Genomic DNA, 17,955 nt, shown 5'->3' with positions numbered 1-17,955 from the left:
AATACCCTTGATAGAAAAAAAAAATAAGCTTCCAGACCTTCTCCTCTCAACTCCAGCCACCCGGCCTTCTCCTTTCCTTTCCTTTTCTATCCTTCCTCCTTCCACTCACGCCAGCCACACCCAAAGCCAACTGCAGCTGTCCCAATCTTTTCCTTCCCAGTCAAGCTCCTGCAAGCACTCTCAGGCAGTCCCCGCTACAATACCTAGAGGGGGATGATCTACAATTTGGATGGCATGCCTTCCTATAGTATGGGAAGAATAAAATCAAAACTACTATATAAGGAACACACTTCTTCTAGAATGGGAAAAGGTAAAAGCGAAAATTTACATGAAAATACCTGGATGGCTTTCAACAATGGAAGCGTTTGTTCACTAAAACTTAATTAACTATCAGAAAATTGTAACTAGAAAAACAAGGTAGAGAGAAAGGAGTTTAACATGTATTGGTAAACTAAATATTGGAACTCAGACATGTTGCTGATAAAATACTAAGGATTTGTAATTATAAAAAATTAATAAAATATTGTTTTTTTTAAAAAAAGGAATACCCCAAGACTGATTCTTTAAATACGTTTCACCAATGCCACCACCTTCTGAACATTTTATCTATCCCTGCAATTGTTTTATTATTTCCAGTTCTAATGAAAAAAAAGCCCATGTTAGTCAACTGGAAGGTAACGGGAGATATACCAGTGTAACTACTTCTATTTGAAATATTATTTAATCTACAACCCTCTTAATTTAGAATGACAATCATTTTAAGCCAATAATTGCTTAATCATGGCTATGTGGAATACACCTATTAATATTTCCCTTATATCCCTTCTTCCAGTTTCCCACAAAGTTGTCCATGCAATTATACAACAAATTTTTTTAGTAAGGTAATGGAGGATATAATTGTGTACACTACCTGAAAAGGGGCGTAGTCTTACCTGAACGCCTTTTCTCAGCATGATGATGGAGAATAGCTATCCTTCAAGTGGAGATCACTGCCCTATTCAAACTGCCAGGCTTATTCAACAATAAAGAATAATTTAGGTAAGAAGAACTTCAAGCTGGACTGCAAATAAATGTAATGGCATTTGAATACTGTATATGTATCTCCTAGTACCATCTATTGAAAATTACAGTCAACAAAAATATGCCCTAAATAAGGTTAATTTTGAAAAATGGGAAGTTGGCATATTGTATCACATTTTAGCATTATTTTTGTTTCCAGTAAATTATTTTGGGTTCCATAATGGCCTCTGTGTGTTGATATATATATATTTTAAGAAATTATAGCTAGTACTCTGGATGTATGTTTGTATGCACTATAAAAGGACAATGTTAAACAATATTAGGACGACCTAGAAAAATGGATAACTAAATATTCCGTAACTGATTGTGTCTCCTAAGGGGTCCACACTGCAAGATTATACAAAATATGTTACTAAAATTCTAAATATTGGAGACATTTAAATAAACCACTTTGTGTAAATGTTAGCCTCAGGCACAACCTGATTTATTTCTAAATCTGCTAGAAATAGCTGTCTTTATGAGCTGAAATAAAGTTAATTATGGCTTTTATTAGAGACAATGGTTCAGCTCAGCCACCGAAGATATGTTGATGGAGTTGATGGAGAAACTGGTTGATCTAAAAAATTTGTATTCATTTAATTAATTTGTAGCTCCCCAATTCTGTGTTGCATTATAATACCTAAAATGGTGCGAAAATATTATGTTACAGAATGTTAAATTTGCATCTTTAAAAAATAGAATCAATTTCCCTGACTGATGCAAAAGCAGGCCAGAACAAACTGTTAGGGGAATGAAAATCTGAGTGGAAATTGACAGATTCACCCATTCTTGATTTAAAGCCAAGAGTCAGAGGGAAAACATATGAAAAAGTTGGATCAATGCTGAATCGCAGAGTAAATTAGGTCACATAGCTCATGCATCTGGAGTCTAATTAGGCTTGTTTAACAGCTCATTTCCTCAAAGTTAGCTTTTTAAGCTTGCAATAACTTCAAAACAAACTTAAAATTCAGCATTATGTCTTAGGACATTTAACAAAGTACGATTAAACAGAAAATATGATATTTTAGCAGACAAAATATTTAATTTTAAATTTGTTGGCACTACTCATTTTTTGTTTCTCTCTCTTTTTGTAAAAAAAAAGCATATTTAGCTGGTAAAAAGCAAGGCACATGCTTATTTATACAAGTGTTTCCTCATTCACAATCGTTGCCATTCTGCACTAAGCACAAGTAAGTCATTTATACTTCTACTATATCTTCAATTTATTCCTGAGGGAAAAATTGATCCATACTGGATAGAAAAGCATTAAAAGCAAATTGATTTTTCCAAATTTGCAAGCTACATAGAAAGCGCAAAACGTTAAAAAAATTGCATAAGATAGATCATACAATATATGGCAGTGCTGGAATGGCTACAAGCCTATCTAACTTCGCATCCTTTCTCCAGATTGCTCAGACAGATGCAATGGAGTATTTTAAGGAGTGGCTCCATCGCTAGACTCTATGCTTAAAAGCAATATTCTTCTGCAACAAAACAGTGACATGAAATGATCTAATCACCATGGAAATATATATTTTTTTTAAATGTGCATTTATGTTAAAGGCTACAAAAAGGTAAAATCTTTTGATCAGGGATGGTTTGTTATTTAGCTCAGTTCACCTTTTAACAAAAATCTGTGAAAAGAAGTATGAACTTCAGTACCTCAAGTAAAATTTAGTACATTCTTATCAAGATAGTCTATCCTTTTTATAAATGTTTGTCACATTTCCCTTTAGATGTTTTAAAAAAATAAAATAGAAAAAACATTGTCCTATGGAAGATTATTCAGGACACTACTAATAAGCGCTACATGCTTAGAGCGCAAAGCATTGTTAGAGACCCACACACCCACTTTACGGTCTGTTTCTGTTACTCCCCTCTGGGAGGAGGTTTCGAAGTATTTCCAGCAGGACTACCCGATTTTTCTCGCCATGTATATGTATACATCTGAACTAGACTGTTGTGTCTCTGTGCCACAGAATATATGTGGGTATATGCATTTTTTTGTCATATTTATGTAGTGTATATTGGAAGTGGTGATCCTTTGAGAGCTGTATGCAGCAAAATTTCATTTTAATGTATGCCAATTAGTGTACCTTTAAAGTGACAATAAAGTTATTCTATTCTATTCTATTCTATTCTATTCTATTCTATTCTATTCTATTCTATTCTATTCTATTCTATTCTTCTTTAGCAGCAGTTTTTACTATTCCTTCCAATTCCGAATTATATTAGGTCATTATAAAATGAACATTGAGACAGTTTTAATTTTTTAAAAATGAAAGTCATCAATAAAGCATCAAATTTGACAGCAGGAAGATCAGTATTTTTGCCCTGCAACTGACTCTATACAATTCAGATATTGTACTCAAAATAAAGATGAAGTCTTTAGCCAACAAACAGGAACTCCATCTTGTTGAAAATCAACATCATCCTGTTTTATCTCATGCAGAGCTAATCCCAGCTTCCAGACACTGGGGCAAGATATTGATGTCATCTCCTTGATTTATCTCCTGGAACAAACAAGCAAAATCTTGGGCTGGTGTAATTGACGTAATTACCAGATAATTAAAAAAGTCATTACATTTGTATGTCACCCATCTCATAATACAGCAACTTTGGGTGGCTTACAATTTTTTATCAACGTTTGTACTATCTTAAATAAATGGTATTATTTTATCATCCAAATATGCAACATCCAAAACATATGGAATATCATTAAAGTAATTCAAATCAGTGATTCATTAACCCAGTCCTGTATTTTCTGATGGATAGTACAGACTGAACACTTGATTGAATCCCAGAACATCTCATTATCCTCAAGAGAAAACTATATATAGGTCAGGAAGCCACAGTAAGGACAGAACATGAAGAAACACTGGCTCTATGTTGGCAAAGAAGTGAGACAAGGCTTATTTATTCATTCTGTAAGATGAATTAAGGGTAGCTGGATTGGAAGAAGAGGAACTTAATTTTAAAATTGGAGGAAGAAAAATCAATTACTTACATTATGTTGATGACACTACGCAGGTAACCTAAAGTGCAAAGATTCTGCAAGCCTTGGTAATAAAAGACAAGGAGCACAGTATAAAAAAAGGAACTGAAATTAAATATAAAGAAAATCAAACGAAGAACAACCAGCCTTAGAACTGACAATGAAGACAAAATGAATGCAATTTTTGAAGGAACAAGAAATATACTGCAGACTAGCAGTCAGTAGAGCAGCCATGAAGACTTTGGAAAAAATATTTAACTTTCCCTGTTGTCCTCTTTTCCCTTTTGGTTTTAATTTTGTATTTTAACTTTTTACTTTAGAAAATAAAAAAATATCTATCTGTCTGTCTGTCTATCTATCTTCAGATGTCTATACTTACAAAGATCACAATCATGCAAGCAATTGTAATCCCTGTGACCACTCTATGGAAAGTTAGACTTTGAAAAAGCAAAACAGAAAGAATATTGATACTTTTGAACTTTGATACTATTTAAGATGCATGTGAATACTCGATTCCTTTGAGAAGTCCACAAAGATGGTAAGGGTGAAAAGAAAGAGAAGAAGACAACTAGCAGCAAGATGAATGGACACAATTACTATGGTAATGGGTATACTATTGGGAGATCTGAAGGGCTATGTGGATGATAGATCGTTCTGGACAAGATCCTATCTATGCATTCACCAAGAGTAAATACCAACTTGATGCCACATAATTAATCAATATCTGCTGTGTATCTGTAAATTAATAGTATGTACCGAAGATGCTTTTAAATCTATTTCAGCAAACTATCAGAAACTTTGATCATAAATATAGTCCATATATTTATGCCTAATACATTTGCACTGCAAAAATCAAGATAACCACTAGCAAAAAAGATACCTTCTAGATTTTGGCAGTCCATAATCTGCTAGCCCTAGCAATATTATACTCTACTAAATATTATACTCTAAATATTATACTCTACTAAAACTAAACTGTACAGATAGTTCTCAACTTACAACCACAACTGAGCCCAACATTTCTGTTGCTAAGAAGTGAGTTTTGCCCCATTTTACAACTTTTCTTGGCACATTTGTTAAGAGTATCATTATAGTTGCTAAATAAGTAACATAGTTAAGTGAATCTAGCTTTCTTACTGACTTTCAAAGATTACAAAAGGTCCTCACATGAACTGGGCACTGCAAATATCATAAACACAGGCCAGTTGCCAAGCATCTGAATTTTGATCACGTGACCATGGGAATGCTGCAATGGTTATAAATGTGAAAAGCAGTCATAAGTTACTTTTCCACTGCTGTTGTAACTTTGAACAGTCACTAAACAAATAGCAATAACAGTAGCACTTAGACTTATATATGGCGTCACAGTGCTTTACAGCCCTTTAAGTGGTTTACAAAGTCAGCATATTGCCCCCAACAATCTGGGTCCTCAGAAGTCGAGGATCACTTGTATTAAGTTCCATTTTTCTAGCATATATTGACAAGGTGTGTGTGTGTGCGTATTTCTTTTTATAAAAAAACAACCCCAAAACTATTTAGGTATGAGTACTACTGTTGGTTATTGTTCAAATATGGCAAATTGCTTTGGTTAAAAAAAAAAGAAACTCTTTATTGTTTAAAGAATGAAATTACTCAAAAATGTCTTAATTATATATTGACAATTGAAATGATTTTCTTAATATATTACCTTTGGATGAATAAATGTAATTCTAGATAGAAATACTGAATAAAGATGTTTACAATGATTGTATTTCTACTACAAATATACACACATGTGTTTCATACACAAACTAAGTCAGAGATGTTTCATGCACAAACTTAAGTCACACATAATACAGTATGATCTGATTCTTGTGTCTCAGGGTAGTTACCAATAATAAAATATTAAAAATGAAGTACAGTAAATAAAAAATAATTAAGACTAGTTAGTAAGCTACTAGTGACCCTTAAAAACATATAATGGAGTCAACCCAGTTTTGCAACACAACTTGCAAAAGCTCTAGGGAACAACTCTTTGACTGCTTTATGGAAAAATGGTAGAATAAGTGTCAATCCAAACTCCAGGGAGAGACTATATTACAAAGCAGAAGTCCCCACAGGAACATCGCTGTCAGACCCCCACTGATATTCCCATAATAGGGAACACCAACATTTACAAATGAGATGAGCACACCGGATGGGTTGTTCTACTTGAAGGAGACAATCCTGTAATCACCTTGGAGCCAAGCGCTGTAAGGCGTCAAAAGTTAAAGTCAACACTTTGAATTATGCCTGGTAACCTGATGGGAACCAATTTCTCTTGATATATAGGTGTCACATGGATATAACAGCTCTTTCCATCATCACAAATGCAGCTACAATTGTAGACCAATTGCAGTTCACAAGTTACCTTCAAAGACAGCCCCAAGCAGAGCAGATTGCAGTAGTTTAGCTCCTTAGAATACCAAGAAGAGAAATTACAATTGCAAAGATGTCATGCTCCAAAAGTCAATAACTGGCTCACCAGCTGAAGCTGGGTAATGCATCTCTTAGCCACTGCCTACATTTAAACTTCCAGGAGTAGCAATACTACTACTACTACTACTACTACTACTACTACTACTACTACTACTAATAATAATAATAATAATAATAATAATAATAATAATAATAATAATAATAATAATAAAGTTGGAAGGGACCTTGGAGGTCATCGAGTCCAACCCCCTGCTTAGGCAGGAAACCCTATACCATTTCAGACAAATGGCTGTCCAGTCTCTTCTTAAAAACATCCAGTGTTGGAGCATTCACCGCTTCTGGAGGCAGGTTGTTCCATTGTTTAATTGTTCTAACTGTCAGGAAGTTTCTCCTTAGTTCTAAGTTGCTTCTCTCCTTGATCAGTTTCCATCCGTTGCTTCTCGTCCTGCCTTCAGGCGCCTTGGAGAATAGCTTGACTCCCTCTTCTTTGTGGCAGCCCCTGAGATATTGGAACACTGCTATCATGTCCCCTCTCATCCTTCTCTTCGTTAAACTAGACATACCCAATTCCAGCAACCGTTCCTTATGTGTTATACTGGGAGGATAATTAAGTCACAAATCTAAGGTGCACATGTCTCAACATGTCTCTAAGGTTTTACTATGCTGTCCAGAGTTGCCTTGAATTATGAGATGGGTGGCATATAAATTCAATAAATAAATAAGTAAATAAATTTACTTTGTATACCAGCGTTCACATTCCATCAGCTTAGAAACAGAATGCTTGCTCACAGCAAGTTATCTCTAAAGATCATCACAACCTTACTTCTCTTCCTTTGGTATTGAAACCAGGATAGGAGAAAAAAGCCAGATAAATTATTTCATTTAGCATCAACTCATGAACAAATAAGGTTTTATTACTGATGGAAGGTCACCCCAAACTCATATCATATCCCAGACTCTGGAGTTAAGAGGATCAGCAACAAATTGAGAACCAATCTCTTTTCTCTCTTAACAATGCTCCACACTTCCTTCTCTACATCCCTTCCCCATCACAAGAGGAATCGGATCACCTATCTCCCTCTTTTAGGAGCCATCACCATTAAAATGCCACTCAGATAATCTCCCACAAAAGTGTCAAGTGGTTGTTTATATCCAGAGGAATTACTCTGAAGCATCCACATTTCTCGGAAAATTGTTTTCTAGGCTACTAGAACTAGAATTTATTTTTCTGCAATTGTGTCACTATTAGGGAAGCATCCATGCATTGAATGTGAGATGAAATAACTTCTTGGGGAATCACTTAAATCAAGGAAGTCTCAAATGAGTGCACACCCTTTGTCCAACTGAATGTATAAAATGCTTCTGAAATTAAGTCAGAGTTCTTAAAACAGACTCTTCACTTCTGTCTAGCCAGAGCAACTCTGAGGATTCCCATATGATATATTTAGTTTGTAAAGAAATTACACCTACAAGATCTTTTTTAAAAATACTACTATCAGACATTTTATTCTTAGCACCTCCTATACTGGTATTGTCAGTTATGAAGTTGCCGAGGGTGGAGGAGATAGTAGCTAAATGTGAGAATCCTTCCAACAGTATAAATTAAATAAATGAGATTAATATCATGCCAGCCCTCTCTATTCAGAGTTCATGGATCCTACAAGCTCTAATAATTATAAATAAAGCAACAGATGCAAGGTCTTGAGACTTACAGAGCAAGCACCTATCCAGGCTACAGCAAGAACAGATATTCAACCTCAGCACTTCATTTTGTGGACCAAGCTGGCATTCCAAAACTGGCATCTTTCTGATACATTGGAAATACACCCTATGACTAAGAATTCTTACAGGAGTGGTCACAACACAAGTACCAAGCTGGGAAACCAGGGTTACAAGAAAGTCAGAGTGTCTCATATTTTAAACCAAGAGTTTAAAATATAACTCTTGATTTAAAATATAACAGACAAGAGACACTTGTTTATTTTGAAATTATTCAAAATAAACAAACAAGGTTAAAATTTGATATGACATTTGTGAATCTCCACGTTTTTTCAGCTATTTTAGAACTTTTACAAATTTATAAACTAATCTAAATTTATAGCAAGTTGAAGGATTTAATTATTGCAAACAAAAACAAATGGGTTATAATAGCATATAAAGATTAAAAGAAAAATATATGCTCTTTTTAAAGGGGTTCCTTCAAAATCAAGGGTATTGTAATACCACTGGATAAAATTTTCAAAGAAAATAATAGGCTGCCCTAATCTTTACTGCTTTGGAACAATATCAGTGATTTAGTGAAGACAGACAATGGTTGCTAGGGCAATGATGGCTTTGCACAGGTTTCAGCACTGCAGAAACCTGTCAGAAGAATTATTCAGAAAGAACTTCCGACTCCTCCTATTTAATAGGCATTGTAACATTTTTCTCACTATTTATATAACTTCTGTAACTTTGACTAATAATTGTACACTAGCTGTCAGCTAGGTAATCATGTATACAATTAGCCCATGCCCTCACATGCTGTAGCTTGAATTATCAGCAAACAAAATTATTACACAAGCCTTTATTTGAAAAAGAAAAAGAAGTTTATATAGGTACAGTTGTTCTCCAAATCCTAGAGAAATATCTGCAATCTAAAACTAACAGATTTTGAGAAAGAGTGGGCTTTAGATTCTTTGGCTCTTTAAAATTTATAATTATCTCCTCTATCTGTAACCTAATCTTCCTATTGTCCTTCATCCCAGTGTTTGATAATAAAACCAGACAAATTATGAATTGAATCTGTAGGTAATAGATTCACGAGTATTATTGTTCTTTCAAGTACCTTAAACTTTACTGATTTGAATAAATGCACACTAAGTACAATTAACTTTTTATCCAAATTTATATTACCATGGTTTTCTGAATATGATTTATAGTAATTTGAGTCAATGTCAGCAAATGTTGCTGATGTTTCTTCTGTTAAGAATTGGTCCATTTTTAATCTTGAGAGCAGAAATATTCATCTTTTTCTTAGGTTACATATCATGGATTCTTAAGGCAATAAGTTTTGAAAACTGTTAATGGACCAATAAATTTTGTAAAAAAGTACAAACGAGTTTTGATTAGGTTTCAAGATAGATATCTTTGTAGCAATTGAAAGGAAAGCCTATTTCAAGTGAATCCAAACACTAACAAATGAATGATTAACAGACTCTATGATTTGAAGTCTGGATTATATTACTTCAGGGTTTAACTTTTTGTTTCACCTCACTATCTCTATTTGGCAAATAATCTAAAATGCAATGTAATCAGATTCTGTGTGGTTGCATATAAAATAAGACATATAGTAACTAATAGGACCTAAATATGATCGAGCCTGGTTGGCCAGATATGATTTATTCTCAACATTAAGTCAAAGATTGATTTTTTCCATACAGGTTTATGTGGAATGTATTGTATTATAATCCTCACTGAGTTTGTCAGAGGTTTAAATTCTTTATAGATGGTTTTACTGTTTCATTCAGGGGCACCTGTGTCATTTTTTAGTGTTAATTTTAATTTAATTTAATTTTTATTAATACAAATAATCACAATGTTTTTATTCCTAATATTATACATACTTTCCTATTTCTTTTAAACTTACTCGTCTGGCCTATAGATATATGATTTTATGTACCTTATGATTGAGCTGGTAAAAGATGAAATAATTTTAAACTAGGGCTACAAGTCTTCATAATTTTAAATTAATTTTACATGAATGCACTATGCCTTTGTGTCTAATCCTAATATTAAATTAGTATAGAACTCAACAGCTGTTGACTTCTGAAAAATTCAAAGAGACCATGTTACATATACAACTTGCTCCATATTATCTGAAAGACCAATTTTTTTCTCCCTAATCCTCCTTACTAAAGTAATCTGAGAAGGTTTGCTTGCAGCTGCCATCTGGAAGAAAGATGTTCCGTAATAAATGAGATTCTGAAACAAACTTTGTGCTAAATTGAACTGACCTCTGTCAATTTTTTTTAAAAAAAACCTCTTAAACATACTTACTGTCAGACAAGAGTGATACTTCTAGCTTTAACATCAACTTTGTGTTTTTATTGGAACCTGCTGTCAACAGTTCTCTATCATGGAGCCTTTCTTGTAGAATATATAAAGGTTAAGGTTTCCCGCTCCACTTGCCTCCAACTCTAGTGGGTGGTGTTCATCTCTGTTTCTTAGCCAAGGGAGCTAGCATTGTTCAAAGACTTTTTCCATGGTTATGTGGTCAGCATGACTATGATGCGTATGGAATACTGTTACCTTCCCACCAAAGTGCTACCTATTAATATACTTGCTTTTGCATGCTTTCAAAGTGCTAGGTGGGCAGGAGTTGGTGCAAGTAACAGGAGCTCACCCCTTGAGGATGCTCAGGTCTTGAACCCAGGCTGTCAGCTTTCCAGCTGACAAGCTCAGCATCTTTAACTGCTGAGCCATCGCGCCCCCTTCTGTGGAATATATAAAGGAATATAAAGTTTCTTTCAGGTCTAGCTCAACACCTGGAGATTTCTAGATAATTCATATATGGGTGGGGGGGTTTTTTGGCAAATACATAATATCATTTGCTGTCTTCCTTGGGGAATCTTCTTTTACTTCCATTGGGGAAATACTCCAAATTAAACAACTAGTAAGCTGCTGAGGATAAACAGATGAACCGTTATTTTTTTTAGAAATGGAACACTAATCAATGGGCACTCTTCCAGAAAGGAAAAAGTACTAGAGTAGAAACAAGACCAAATATATACGATCCAGTTGACATGTTCATTGAGTTAATTTTCATAGAATTCATAAAAAATAAAGAATAGCTGAGCAGGTTTACATCATAAACATGAGTACCTCTGTTTTCAAGTTTTCTTACACCTGCCTACTGCATATACATGTTTACCTTCAGAGGAGATAAGAACTAGCTTTTCCCTGTTTGAGGTTATAGTGGTTGCACTAACTCATAAGGTTAGCTAGAGTTCAATGAAGGTTATTTCTTCCAGGTCATCTCGTTCTTGCCTGCTACTCTTTGCATGTTTTGTTTTCTTCATATTTTTCCTTTATTATCCAAGCTCCCTCTGTACTTCTTGGCATAGTCCACAGGCCTAGTATTTCTTGGTGATTTCCCATTCAAGTATTACCCAGTTCTGATCAGCTTGTTGAGATTAGAGAGAACTATCTTCCAAAACTGGAGAATAGCAAAACCCTGCATTTGGAACTAAGAATTGAATTGGTTTGTATTAAAATATGAAAACAAATCATTCCTTCATCCCTGTCCCAAGATTCTATCACAATACTTCAGCATAGCCTTTTCTAATTTAGTTCTGTCCAAATATTTACAACCCTTCCTCATTTATTAAATGTAACTCTGCATCTAAACTTATCTATATTTCAATATATTTCAAATATTATAGGGCAGACATGTCAAACTCGCGACGTCATGTGATGTCATGCAATGTATCAGGAGAGTGGGTGCAGCTTCAGCATAACACGTCCGGCCCACGAGCTGGCAGTTTGACACCCCTGTTATAGGGGATATGATCTAGGATAGCCAGCTTGCTATAGTGGTCAAGTCCTCTTTTAGGCATGGAAAGCAGCTGGGAGATCTTCAGCTGGTCACCTTTTCTCAGATATCAGAGTCACTCAAGTCCTGAGACAAACTGGCTGAAAAATCCATTTAATCATCCTTGAACCATGTGAGACAAATGAAGAGCAAGGGTCATATGATTTACTCTAGAATTACTAGAAACATAATATGCATTAAATTTTTCTTCAGCGCAGTCTGCTCTGTAGGATAATCCTGAGAACAGACATTACTAAATGAATATGCCACTTTTCAGAATTTAAATTGTTTCAACCATGCATGTCTTAGATATATGTACTTTTAAAAAGCACATACTAGAACATTCAGGAACAAATATGTAAATCAAAGCACTATACACATATTTAGGTAAATGAATGCAGCACATAAACAAATTCACACACAAGCATTCCAAAAAAATATTCTGCAAGGTTTAAATTAAAAATCTCCCAAGATGCAGCCACTACTGATATTTTGCAACAGATAACCAAAGGAAAAAAAAGAAATAACTTATTCATTTTGCCTCTACATGCAAAGTAGAAGCACATAAAAGTAACCTATAATTTAGTAACATGTTTATCTTTAAAATTAGCGTGTATAGTAAAATATTATATATAGCAATTAGCTGACAAAGCATGCCATAGCATTTAAATGCCAGATGTGTTAAATTAAATGTCCTAAGAGGCAAAATCTCAGATTTCAAACACATAAGAATTTAACTATTAATTAACCAATCCATTAAATTCTCAAATTAGTTCATGCAAAATTGACAAAAGAACCTGGAATTTCATAGCACAATAGTCATGTTCAATTTAATCAGTCTTTCCCAGAAGAGATACAAACTTGCACGCAAGTTTTTTTCTCTTCTTAAGTCAATAAAGAGTTTCAGTTGATGGCAACATAGGAAAAAATTATGGAACTCTAAATCATTTTTGGCAGTCTTTTGATTTTCTGAATTAAATTTATTCTGTTGAATGCATTACTTTACTTAAAGAACTGTTGACATGCTAACATAATTATAGCTTAGTGAACTGTCTTGAAATTAACTGAAAGTGGGATAAAATATTTTACATAAATTGTAAGCTTTGCATTGTTTTGTAAAACAGAGTTATAAATAATTATTTTGAGCCATAGTATGATTTATGTATTTATTATAAATATATTTGGGCATGTATTACTCATGATCAAATATTTTATACCATTCTTCAATATAAATTCATATAAAAGAAAATGTAAGAGCCATTTAGACTGCTGTATCTTACCTTTCTATGTATAGAAAATTTAAGGGGCAAATATAGTGCTTCCAACTGAGTACATCCAGGAACTCAACAGAATCAGATATGCTGAATTTAAGCATAGGCAATGAAACATCTGGTTCCAACAGATGAAACTTTTCAAAAGAGGCATTGTTTACCTTAAAGAATCTTTTATTCGAGAAACAAAGTATCGGCACTATATAGTTGGAAACAGAAACTAAATTCCCCTCCCCTGGATACAAAGTAACAAAGTGCAATTCCCTCCTCCAATAAACAATCATAAATCACATTCCCCAATTAGCTTGAAGCCAGGCTTTCTCCCAGCTCTCCAGCCCGCCAAAACTCTAAACTCTGGGCTCAATGTCCTTGGGTTCCCACGGCTGAGTTATTATTGTTATGACTAGCTGGACTCTCATCCTTATTCCCCCTCCCAGCAGCAACTAATTCTAAAAGCAATAGAGAAAATGGCTGCATTTCTATCTGTTGTCAAAGCAAGAACATCCGATATTAGCAGCGTTGACACAAATATTTTATACCATTCTTCAATATAAATTCATATAAAAGAAAATGTTAGACTGCTATATCTCACCTTTCTATGTATAGAAAATTTAAGGGGCAAATATAGTGTTTCCAACTGAATATATCCAGGAACTCAACAGAATCAGATATGCTGAATTTAAGCATAGGTAATGAAACATCTGTCCTCTTTGGTACATTTCAGGCTACATGTGGGAATATAATTATAACATCAACTGAATCTAAACTCATGTTACTCCATAAAACTATAGAATTACAGATTCAGAAAATTCTTCTTTCAATCATTATCTTGATTGGGAATTGAGTTGAATCCCAAACATCTGGAGGGAAATGAATTGGGAAAGTAGCATATAAAATTAGAAGATGAAATACTTTCCAAGTCTTTTTTCTACATTAAAATAGTATGCATCCAAAACAGGAGCAAGTATTCCCAAGACACGTCATGGTGAGTGATAGTGTCTTCCATGTGCTCGCCACAGGCAAAAGAAAGCATCTTTGTATGCTTTCAATCACTTTGATGGAGACCAATTGTATATACTATGCCTTTTAATTAGCATATGTCTGCAAGGAATGTAATATTAGCCAATATATCTTTCTGTTACAAGCTGAAAAGAAAAGAAAAACCATTAATTAGGGTCCTAAAGGGCTTTTTTGTTTGTGAAACATTTATGTTTGTTTCTCTTAAAAAAAACAACTGACAAAACTTGATCCACCAAATGTGAATAATTACTGAGATACACCAAGCAAAATAAAAGCTGAATGGAAAAATATTCAAATGTGAGCTAGAAACCACATGAATAACAAAAATATTATGATTTTATGCAAATTACGATACATTAATTTGACTGGCAGGAAAAGATGTTACCCTAGTCTTCACTCCAGTGTTTGTCTGGTTTCATGCAACTAATTTGGTTACCAAAGTTACCTATTTTTTGGATTTACACATTATAATGAATGCCCTTAATTAGCTTAATTAAGAATGCCATGGAAAACCAGCCTTTTTGTATTAATAGAAGTGATTTTTTTCCCAGGGAGGGGCCTTTCTATTTGATTTTCACTTATGCACTGTAATAATTTAACCTAAAAATCAATTCAGAACCTGAGGCATCTTGCACTCATTTGTTTCACCTCTAAGGAGTAGCTATTTACATATAGTCCTTTCAATGACTCAGCATTCATACCATGTAGTAAAGTATGTGCTGAAAGTTTTATTCTTAAAACAATACCCACTTTCTTAGCCTCAGGCTATTATTGATAGTGGTTTACCATTAGGAACAGCACAGTAAAAGATGATGACTGATTTCCCCTGTGAGGCATGAAAAGATTGCTTAATAACTTTGAACTACACTAGGAACAAAAAGTTTCCCTCTTGACAGTTTTCAATTAATGTGTAATATTTCTGCCCCCTTTTCCTCCTCAAATTGTAGTTTTAAACATGAATTGGTGGTTCTCATATTTTGTTCTTCACAACCGGTCTGATTATTGCTTATAAAAAAAGAAGTTGACAACTATAGCCCAAAGGAGAAAAATAATCACATCCACTATTAATAGCTATCATGTGCAACTCATATTTCATTTGAGGGAGGAGGATATATGCTTTTTTTCAAAGTTTTTAGAGTTTTTCCTGCAATATAAGGTATCAGAGGTTTGCATGATATTAGTATGTTTCAATAGGAGTACAAAACCAGGCCTTTTCTGTTACCATTTTTTGTTGTCCTTTCCACTATGAGCAAATGGAGAGCTGTAATAGCCATGAGAAAAACAATCCTCTGAAAACATCTTGCCCTAAAGCCATTCATAACCTGATCCTGAACATGAAAGAGAAAATATTATAAGCCTTATTTGGACAAAGTCTCCCCAATATAGGATATGGTTTATGTTTACATATGATTATAGGGCAAAAAAATGTTAAAGATAAAATCTAGCAGGGAATATTTTGCCTCTATGGCCAATTCCGATGCAACGCCTTGTGTGCTGAAAAAAGGCATTAAAATGTTTTAAAAGGAGAGAATGCTACTGTTTAAAACTCATATTCTGCAATCTATATATATATACTCTAAGGATACATTGTGCAAACAGAACTACTATAATACCATGTCTCCTATTCAAACCTGGTGCAACTGATCCAGAGGTATAGTGTGACTGATACGATTGGAAGCTGCTGAAAGACCCAGGCTCCAGCGTAGATCAACAAGTGCAATCAATGCTTTCTTAATACTCTGACCAAATCTGAATCCCAATTGGAAAATGTCTGAATAATCTACTTCTTCTGTAACTGCAACACAGTAACCTTTTCAACAACCTTTGGTGAAAAGTAAAGTTGGAAATTAAACAAAAATGATCCAGAATAGTTACATCCAATCATGGTCTCCTGAGAAGGGGCATGCTACATCCTTCAAGGCTGGTGGAACCATTCATTCCCTCAAAGAGATGAAGAACCACCCCATGACCATGCTAGGTCATGCCTATATCAGCTCAATCACACCAGACCAGTCAGAATTCAATTCTGAGCATATCTAAGCAACTTTATCCACTAGATCTCTTGAGTATTCTTCAAGGGTCTTTGGGCCTGTCTCTTCCCAACAAGGAACAGGTCATTTAAAAAGTGCTACTTGATGGTTATTCTATGGACGGGGTAATAGCAGATGATTTAGGTCAGATCCAAAATGTCAAGCCCTGCAAATGAATGTAGTCAACTGAAAAAGTAATTATATCAGGAGGCTCTTTCTTTTCTCAGCTCTTGCAAGCCCTGAAAATGAACACCTTATGCTGTGAAGCATGACATTTGTTATAAATTAGTCACATTGTTGTTGTTGTTATCACAATATCTATCTATCTATCTATCTATCTATCTATCTATCTATCTATCTATCTATCTATCTATCTATCTATCTATCTATCTATCTATCTATCTATCTATCTATCTATCTATCTATCTATCTACCTACCTACCTACCTACCTACCTACCTACCTACCTACCTACCTATCTACTTTGCCAATGAAATGTAGCATTTACTAAGAGGATTTACTTATCTGATCAGTAATATCCTGCAAGGTCTGTCAAGCACTACTCTAAAGAATCAAATATTTACCCTTCCTTTTTTTGTCTCCAACTGGGATTATAAGGCCAAGCATTTACTTTTAATGATGCTGCAGATCCAAAATGTCAAGCCCTGCAAATGAACCAGTTACCCTTTCCTATATCTAACAAATGGCTCCTCTCTGTCTCAAGCTGATAAATCATTGCTTCACATGGTTAGTGATTGCAAAATTTTGGCAATTCAGAGAGTCATCATCTGAATAAATTGCTCAAAAGGAATGAGATGCTTAAGTCAAACAGCTGGTTCATGTTCAAAATGCAGACATCCTGCCCTTAGCACTGAAACATTCTACTTATGGAACTACTGGCATTCCATCCATAACAGGATTTAGAAGGGAAGGTAATGAGGAGATTAGAAGAATACAGGATCAACAGAGATCATTAATTTCCTGGAAGAGCTGAAGCATTGCCATTAATTTTCTTGCAGTAGAAATAAACACAAGCAGAGGCTTAATTAAATTTAATATAGGTTAGGAAGCACACTTGACTGATAGAGATGTTCCGAATATTTATTTTTACATTAATATATTATATAACATGTGTAGCACAAGACCAAATCTTGTTTCAGAATTGTATTTTCAAGTTTGAAAAGATTACTAATACTGTATTATCCTATTTCCCAAAGCCAAAGTGCCCATTTTGTACATGCAGTACATTCAAGTTAAATAAAATCTAATCAGTAATTTTATCAGAAATTTTAGACACATGTACTGATGCCAAAATTGTATGTCTAATTTAAATGTAAATTATATAATTCCCTGGAATCTGCATACATTCTTGTTAGAATCTTAAAGAAAGAGGTCTAAGACATAGCCAAAACCCATTATTTTTGTTGGAGTTTTATAACATCAATATGCTGATGATGCCCACTTATACATCTCTAGCTCAGGCTGGAATGGGACAATTTGCTTTGGCCAACTTGCCATGGCCAACTCACCACAGGACAATTCAACATGGGAT

Source organism: Protobothrops mucrosquamatus, unplaced genomic scaffold, assembly GCF_001527695.2.
Source record: "Protobothrops mucrosquamatus isolate PMUCROS unplaced genomic scaffold, P.Mucros_1.0 scaffold875, whole genome shotgun sequence".
NCBI lineage: Eukaryota > Metazoa > Chordata > Lepidosauria > Squamata > Viperidae > Protobothrops > Protobothrops mucrosquamatus.
This window is presented reverse-complemented; position numbering follows the sequence as displayed.